Source organism: Lonchura striata, unplaced genomic scaffold (genome assembly GCF_046129695.1).
Source record: "Lonchura striata isolate bLonStr1 unplaced genomic scaffold, bLonStr1.mat Scaffold_82, whole genome shotgun sequence".
NCBI lineage: Eukaryota > Metazoa > Chordata > Aves > Passeriformes > Estrildidae > Lonchura > Lonchura striata.
Genome location: NW_027461187.1, coordinates 4,801,416 through 4,810,220, shown reverse-complemented (window position 1 = coordinate 4,810,220; position 8,805 = coordinate 4,801,416). Strand labels below are relative to the sequence as shown.

General features: G+C 44.1%; 1 pseudogene; it reads right to left on the bottom strand.

Moving 5' to 3' along the window:
* Positions 1 to 1,322: 1,322 nt before the first annotated feature.
* LOC144248741 (uncharacterized) lies at positions 1,323 to 8,145 on the bottom strand (annotated as a pseudogene).
* Between the last annotated feature and the right edge of the window lie 660 nt (positions 8,146 to 8,805).

Here is an 8,805-nt window from a genome sequence, read left to right as displayed (position 1 = left end):
CTCTAAACCAATCTGTGAATGCCAGCATCACCAAGAACATGGATGTAAGGAAGAAGAAGGAGGAAGAACAGGATCAGCCCACTTTGCTCCATCTTAGAACTTCTGACCCCCATGTACAAAGTAAAAACCCCCCTGTACATGTGCTAAAACCCCCCTATACAATACTAAAAAAATTTCCTCTCTACTTAGTAACTACTTTTACTATACTATCTAACCCTTTGTGACTGCTTGTTCCACCTTCAAAGTTGGTAATTCATTCCATGGTTCAAACTCAAAATCACAGCTGTTTCCAGCTGCCTGCTGGGGTCTCGAATGCCTCTGACCAAGGCCTGGAACCTCTAAAAATGTCTGAGAGACATTTTGAGTTCCCACAGATGAGGAGCCTTCATTCCTATGACCACCAAGGGCAGAAAAAAAAAGACCTCCTAGCAACCAATTGCACCGGCACAGAGTGCATTGAGAAAAAAAATATGTCTACCAGAAAAAAAAAGATAAAAAGAAAAAAAGGACTATAAAAACAAAAAGGTCAAAGGGGGAGGGTGCATGCCATGGTGGAGAGGAGACTCCCTGGCCACCCAGAGCTGCCTTTTTTGCTTAATACTGCTTGCTTAATAAATTTTTTTATTGATTTATCTATAATTGGCCTCCCCAATTGAATTTGTCCATAATCCAGGCATCCAGGGAGTGTCTTTTTGCCTATGTGAGGGATTGAAAACAGGCAAGTGGCTGAGAGAGGAGGCTGCTCTGTGCCCTTGGGGGCATGGACAGAGCAGGGAGGGGGCCCAGGACATTTGTCAGAAAACTGTTGCCCATAGAGAAAACACAAAACAACTGAAGTAGTTTTTTGCGGTGCTTTATTGAGGGCCCTGGGAGCCTGAGGACTAATGTCCAAAGTCAGAGCCCCCGGAGCTAACAAAATCATTGCGTTTATATAGGGTCTATATCAACGGTTGCTCAATTCAGCACATATTTGTCTACGTTACACTCCAACAATCAAATTAATTCTTGTTTAAATTGACCATTCTTTATGATCATAAATTCTTCTCACTCTGTTAGAGAAAAATAATGTATCCCCCAAGATCTACCTATCCATCTTGTCTACTACTGCCCATTCTTGGAATGTATTTTGAGATAAGTTCCTGCTTCCTCAGCATTCCGCACTGCCCTTGCCTAACAACTGTTTCTAACAACACACAGCCTATGGCCCACTAAGAAATTCTAAACCTTAGCAGAACTACTTCTACTAAACTCTTATTAGTCTGAAATGCAACAAGTCCCCCCTTTTGAGCATCCTTCAATCTTCCAGTTGCAAGGATGCTCAATCAGTCGTCTTCAGTCCGTCTTCTCGATTCACTGAAGGAGATGGAGGAGGCGTTGTACTCCTTGTCATTGCGTTGATCAATCTCCGGGTATGAAGTCGTTCTTTGCTGACGATCCCTGCCATACACTTGTAAGCTCTGAGCACAACAAAAGTCAAGATTAGCAGCATTATCACATATTGAATTATTGACGAAATCCAACCAGAGACCTGGAGCCCCATAGAACTAAATACTTCCCCTACCCAATTGTGTTCTGCCTGTTGTTCTAATCTCTGGGTCTTATCTTCTACTTCTAATTGAGATATGTCTTGTTCGACCTTGACTGTTACATTTGGAATATGGATACAACAGTGATCACTTTTCTGATTCAAATATCCACATACCCCATGCTCCTTTAATAGCAATAAGTCCAGTGCCATTCAGTTTTGTAAAGTCATCCTGCTAGTGGCTTGCAATTGTAAATTTAAATCTTTAAACCCCTTTTTGGTGATGGCAGTTAATCTTTCGGTCTGCCCTATCAGTTTATATAGCATATCCCTATTCCGATAAGCTGCTATTGGTGAGAAGAGTGATTTTAGTGCCAATCCAAATTTTACACCTCCATCAGGTTCATGCCACTGGTCTTCATCATTTATACCTCTTTTAATTTTTGATTTTAACTTTGATTGTTTCCTCAACGGGCACAAGGTGCGAATTCCTAAAGTTACCTGAGTGACTGGTCCGTCAATGGGCATATGTGTGGTCCATTCTCCATGTCCCATTACCCATACCAAATTCCCTGGACTCCTAATGGTTTTAGACTTACAGATGATGATTCTTTTACCATCTTTATCTCCCTTAGTCTCTCCTCTTATGGTATGATTATATCCCCTACACTCGCATCCCCATTTTAACAAAACTCTCACTGGTACTAACCCAATCTGGGTCTCGGGGGTATCGCAAGTTATTACTCGAGTACAGTTCCATATTTCCTTCTGTTCCCTAACCTGTCTTTTTGTAGTATGTAGATTCATTACGCTTAAGTGAGTCTGATTCTTAGTCCCGCTCCATTGGACGCACCAATGAACTTCTCCCAAATAACTGTAGGTTTCTAAAAGGCTAGGTCCCCAAATCGCTCCCCATTCATCTTCTAAGGACTGCGTTTGAGTAATATTTTGGCAAACTTCTTCTTCTTTTTCCCTTTCAGTTCTTAATGTTATTCTGCTAGAGTGATGGTTTAATACTGGAGCAGATCCTGAAATGACACATTGATATTGTTGGATCGGAGTCTCTAACCATGTGAAATATCCTGACATCCTTTGACAATATTCCCTAGTGACTTGTTCAAGTATTAAGCATCCGTGCTGCCACTCATGATATTTTGAGGAACAAGTTTGCAACTCTGTGTCACATTTATGTAGGCCTCAGGCACATCCCCAACCGGTATAATTCCCCAGGGGATTGGCTCTCCTGCTGATTGAGTTAGTGGTAGACAGGCTGTAATCTTTGTCACGTTCTGAATTACTCCAAAATCTCTTATTAATCCTACTATCAAATTTTCTTGCTTTGGTCTAGGGTAAAATGTCATAGTCCTGTTCTCTGCCTCTCTGATCCTTCTGAATTTTGCTGCCCCTCGGGAAAAAGATACAGCTGTTCTAGCATGTCCCCACTATGCATCCTGAGCTACCCAACACCAATAATTCCCTTCATCCGACACCTGGGTATCCTTTATCACCAAGATCAACACTCCTCCCAACCGATTCCTTATTTGATATTTCTTTCCTAAATTTACATTCCCTGACTGAAGCCACCATCCGAATTCTGAATAAGAAATACTATTGTCTATTATACACGTCAGAATTGTTGATGTCCCCTGCACAGCCCAGTACCTTCCATGGGCGGGGCATATTTTCTTTCCTAAATGACTCCTTCCTTGCACCTCTCTTCTGCCGTATGTACCATCTGTTCCACATACAACCACACAAAGGTACAAACCCTCATCTCTTCCTAGCCTTGGCTGAGTATAATTCAGCCACCCTACACCTTTTCCATCTTCTTCCTAAAAATTGCTTCTTCCATCCGGTTTTTCCCAATTTCCTTGTTTATTGAATTTCCACCAGGTGACCGTGAACCTAGATCCGCACTCTTGCCGTATGGTAAACAAACAATTTATTCTAAGAGGGGATCCATCCCACATGTCTATTTTTGCCCAATAGGGTATCATGGACACTTTTGGATTCTCCTGTTCCCATGATTGAACTCTCAACCTAATATGTTGAAAACTATAGCTCCTCCGTATTCGAATTAGACAAACATAGATGGCAGTATCTGCGTGGGTTACTCGAGTCAATTCTAAAGTAGTGTTACCTCTCTGGGTTTCCATATTCCACACTGTAACAGAAGTGAGGTTTTTAAATACCTGCCCTTTTTTCCAAAACACAACTATTTCGTTGGCTCCAGCTCTCTGGTTGTCAGAAAATTCACAGACCATCCTTACAGATTTCCCTTCCATAGCTCCGATCACAGATTCTGAAACAGTGACAATGACATGCCCATCAGTAAACACAAATCTGGAAATGGTGATTGAAACAATTATTAAGAGTACTTTGCCCGAAGAATTAGCCGCGTGGGAGTTACTGCTTGAGACACCCATTGAGTCGGTGCCTTCTTGATGCGGGTGTAGTGTATCCAAGAATCGATTCCGGCACTTTGATTGCGGTGAATGTAGTCAGGATCACCTGATGGGGGCCATCCCATGTTTCTCGGAGAGGATCAGTAGACCAGTTCTTTATATATACGTGCTCCCCAGGCTGTACATCATGGACCGGGTTTTCCAGGGAAAGAGGCCTGTTCCACCACAAGGCTCCTCGTAGAGCACTGAGAATTCTGTGTAGTGAAACAACATAATTATATACCGTCTGGTCCCCTGTTACATGTGGGTCTCCTTTCATGATGGTTGCATGGTAAGGTTTCCCATACAAAATCTCATAAGGGCTTACTCCTATTCTTTCCCTAGGTTTTATTCTAATTCAGAGAAGAGCTAGGGGTAAGGCCTGTGGCCATTGTATTTTAGCTTCCTGGCAGATTTTCTTAACTTGCCCTTTTAAAGTCTGATTCATCCTCTCTACCTGCCCACTGGATTGGGGCCTCCACGGGGTATGCAAATTCCAAGTTATATCTAACATTCGGGCAACCTCCTGAACTATGTGAGCAATAAAATGAGGACCCCTATCTGATGACAATCCTAAAGGTACCCCAAATCTGGGTATTATTTCCTTTAACAAAGTCTTAACTACTTCCTTAGCCTGATTTGCTCTGCATGGGAAAGCCTCAGGCCAACCAGAAAATGTACAAACGTACACTAAGAGATACTTGTATCCCTGCGCTCTTGGTAACTCAGAAAAATCTACCTGCCAGTAATCTCCCGGTTCTGGTCCTATTTGTAACCTTCCCATTTGTATCTGCCTCCTAACAACTGGATTATTCTTCAAACATACTGGGCACATTGCATTCACCCGTTTTGCCAGACTTAACATCTGGTTGGAGACTATTTCACCTTTTAAAAACTTCACCAATGCTTCTGCACCCCAATGACTCTTATTATGTTCCGCTACTAGGATAGCCTTCATTACCCCCGAGGGAACGACCACTTGTCCAGTGTCAGCAACATACCAGCCAGTAGCACCTTTCTTGGCCTTCAGTAGTGCTGCCAGCTTCTCATCCTCGCTGGAGTATCTCGGAGGCTGGTACAAGTAAGGGGTAGCTGGATTTGTCCTAGTAGGTACTAAAGCCATCTGAGTCCATACCTGCCGTGCCGCCTCCCGCACTGCCGCATCTGCCAACCGATTGCCTTGGAAGACTTTCCCATCTTCCTTTTGATGTCCACGGACATGCATCACTGCCACCTGCTCTGGTTTATGTATCGCATCTAATAGAGCCAAAACTTCTTCCCGATGCTTTATAGCAGTCCCTTGGGAGCTCAACAACCCCCTCTCCTTCCATAGTGCACCATGAATGTGCAGCACCCCAAAAGCATACTTGGAGTCAGTCCATATGTTCACCTTTTGTCCGGAGCTCAATATTAGTGCTCTGGTGAGCCAAATAATTTCAGCTTTCTGAGCCAACGTACCGGGTGTCAATGCACGCACTTCTATGACCTGTAATTCTGTGACAACGAAGTATCCTGCGTACCTGATTCCGTTTTCCACATAGCTGGATCCATCCGTAAACAGCTCCCAATCTGTGGCATCCAGAGGCTCATCCTTAAGATCTTGTAGACTGGAATATACCTGTTCAATCACTTCTACACAATCATGCACAAGCTCATCCTCGTTCACCTGACTGCGAAGAAACTCAGCTGGATTAAGATGGCTAGTTGTTTGAAGTTGCACATCATCTTGCTCCCTTAGAATAGCTTGATATTGCAGCATTCGGCTAGATGACAACCAATGACCCCCCTTCTGTTCCAAAACAGCCATTACCATGTGGGGAACATAAACATCTATCTTTCTTCCCAAAGTTAATTTCCGGGCTTCTTGTATTAAGAGCACCGTAGCCGCAACAGCCCGCAAGCAAGGCAGCCAGCCGGTACTTACTGCATCTAGTTGTTTGGGAAAATACCCCACAGGTCTCTTCCAGGATCCCAGTTTCTGTGTTAGGACTCCTAAAGCCAATTTCTGCCTTTCGTACACATACAATTGAAAGTCTTTATTTAAATCTGGCAGCCCCAGGGCTGGGGCCTCTTTTAGTGCTTGTTTCAAGTCCAGAAAAGCCTTTTTCCTGATGGGAGTCCAATCCAACTGGGGTTCCTTCAGAGCCTCATACAGAGGTTTGGAAATGAGTCCAAAATTTAGAATCCACAGTCTGCACCACCCCACCATACCTAGGAAGGATCTCAATTCTTGATGAAACCTAGGGAGGGGAATCGAGCAGATAGCTTCCACTCGATTAGTTTCCAGGCGTCTCTGACCCTGAGCCAATTCACAACCTAGGTACAAGACATTTTTCCTTACCAATTGAGCTTTTTATTTGGAGACCCGGTATCCCGCCTGTGCCAACATATTCAGCAGAGCGATGGTAAGGTCAACCAATGCAAGTTCCTTTGTCCTGTGTGGCTAAAAGGATGTCATCAACATATTGCAGTATTATGTAAGAAGTAGGAGATCCCTTTACCTGGGTTGTCTTTCATTCCTCCAGCTCTTTTGCCAGCTGATTACCAAAAATAGTAGGACTGTTTTTGAAACCTTGTGGTAAACGGGTCCAGGTGAGTTGCTTCTTCCTTCCTGTTGTTGGGTCCTCCCATTCAAAAGCGAAATACTTTATGCTCTCTATTGCCAGTGGGATGCAGAAGAAGGCATCTTTTAAATCAATTACAGTGAACCACTCAAATCGCTCCGACACAGATGTTAGCAAGGTATACGGATTGGCAACAACCGGGTGAATGTCCTTAACTATTTCATTGATGGCCCTTAAATCCTGCACTAACCTATACTTACCATTTGGTTTCCTCACCGGAAATATTGGGGTATTATATTCCGATTTACATTCCCTTAATAGTCCTTGGGTTACAAATTGAGTGATCATTGGGGCCACCCCCCTTCGGGCCTCTAATTTAATGGGGTACTGTTTGATTCTCACCGGTTTTGCTCCTTCTTTCAGCTCTATTACAACTGGGTGTGCTGCCTTGGATTTCCCGGGGGTTCCTGTTTCCCATACCCAAGGCACCACGGCATTACTGATTTCATCAGGGATTGGATCCGGATCCACTTCTTGTATTACAAAAATTTTCCCAATCTCCTCATGTGGGATCTCCAATTTAACACGGCCTCCTTCAAATAATATTTTGGCATTCAACAAAGATAGTAGGTCCCACCCGAATAAAGGTTGGGGGGCAATTTGGCATATGTAAAAATTGGTGGTCTAATTCCTTTCCTCCAAACTTTAAACTTAAGGGTTGCAAAAAGGGTCTTTCCTCTAATTGACCCATAGCCCCTATTACCTGTACCGTGGTGTCACTAAGGGGTCCTAATCGCTTATTTAAAACTGAATGTGTGGCTCCCGTGTCAACCATGAACTCCTGTTCCCTTCCAGCTACCTCTATTCTTACCCTTAAATCCCGGTCTAGTCAGCTCTGATTCTGAAAATTTCCAAGCATCATCGCCTGAGCCTGTGCTTGGGCACCATCTACTGGCATCACTGGGAATCTTCCCATTAATCCAGCATTATTCCCTATCCCATTCCACACTGGACACTCATTTTTCCAATGTCCCAATTGGCGGCAAAAAGCACATTGGTTAGGCCCTAACCCATTCCGTCTTCCATTATTTCTTCCTAGTAACCCTGAGTCTTGGAAGCCCCCCCTTCCTACCCCAAATCCTCTACCGCGACTCCTTCCGCGACTCCTGCCTCGTTGTCCTCCTCCCCGTCATGCAGTTTGTTGAATTATTGCCAATATCCCTGCCTGCTGCCGCTTAGCTGTTTCCTTTTCTCTATTATTATACACTTTCCATGCCACCTCCAGCATTTTATCAAGCCTTCGGGTGTCCATCCCCTTCCAACTTTTGTAGCTTCTTCCTAATACCATCCTGCGATTGTCCTAAGAATAATAGGGCTAATTGTAGTTGACCTGGTTCCTCATCAATTTTTAAGTTAGTATACCGCCGAACAGTTTCCCTCAGTCTCTCTAAAAAGGCTGAGGGTGATTCATTCTTTTCTTGCCTTATCGAATATAACTTAGACCAGTTCAATGTTTTAGGCATCCCTGTCCGAATCCCCTCTATTAATAAGTCTTGATACTTTCGTATAGCTCTATAGCCCTCCGCGCTATTCGGGTTCCATCCTGGATCATCGCTAGGAACCAGCTCATCCACAGTTCCTCTAGTCCTCTCCAACCTTATTTCTTCCCTGGCCCTTTCCTTGGTTGCCCGTAATACCATTTCATTTTCTGCAGAATCCATTATGGTGTCCAATAACACCTGTAAATCATTCCAATCAGTATTCTGAGTTTTAATCACCATTTTCACTACTCGTGCTACCCTTTCGGGGTCCTCCCGATAACTGCCAGCTGATTGTTTCCAAATTACCAAATCACTCAGGGAGAAAGGAACCTTTATGAGAACCCTTCCCCCTTGAGGACCCATGGCCTCTCTCAAAGGTGCTATCATATGAGGCCCTTCATTATTCCGCCTCCCATACCGAGTCCTTGCTGCAATAGGGGTTCTTTGTTCAACGGGGGAACGGGTGTGAGAATTAGAGTTGGTAGGGGCCTGCATCTCAACATGACTCCCCGGAGAATCATCAAAATGGGTAGTTTCCCTCTCATCCTCATCTTCATCAGAGTCGGTCCCTAACTCCTCTTGCTCCTGCTCCGATCTTTCCCTAGGGAGTGACAGCGCCGAGGGAACGGGACGAGAGGGAGGAGCAACTAATAAGGACAAATCCTCCTCCCGTCCAGGGATTTTTACAGCACATTTTACACATACCTCCCTTGCCTTACATCCAGAACACT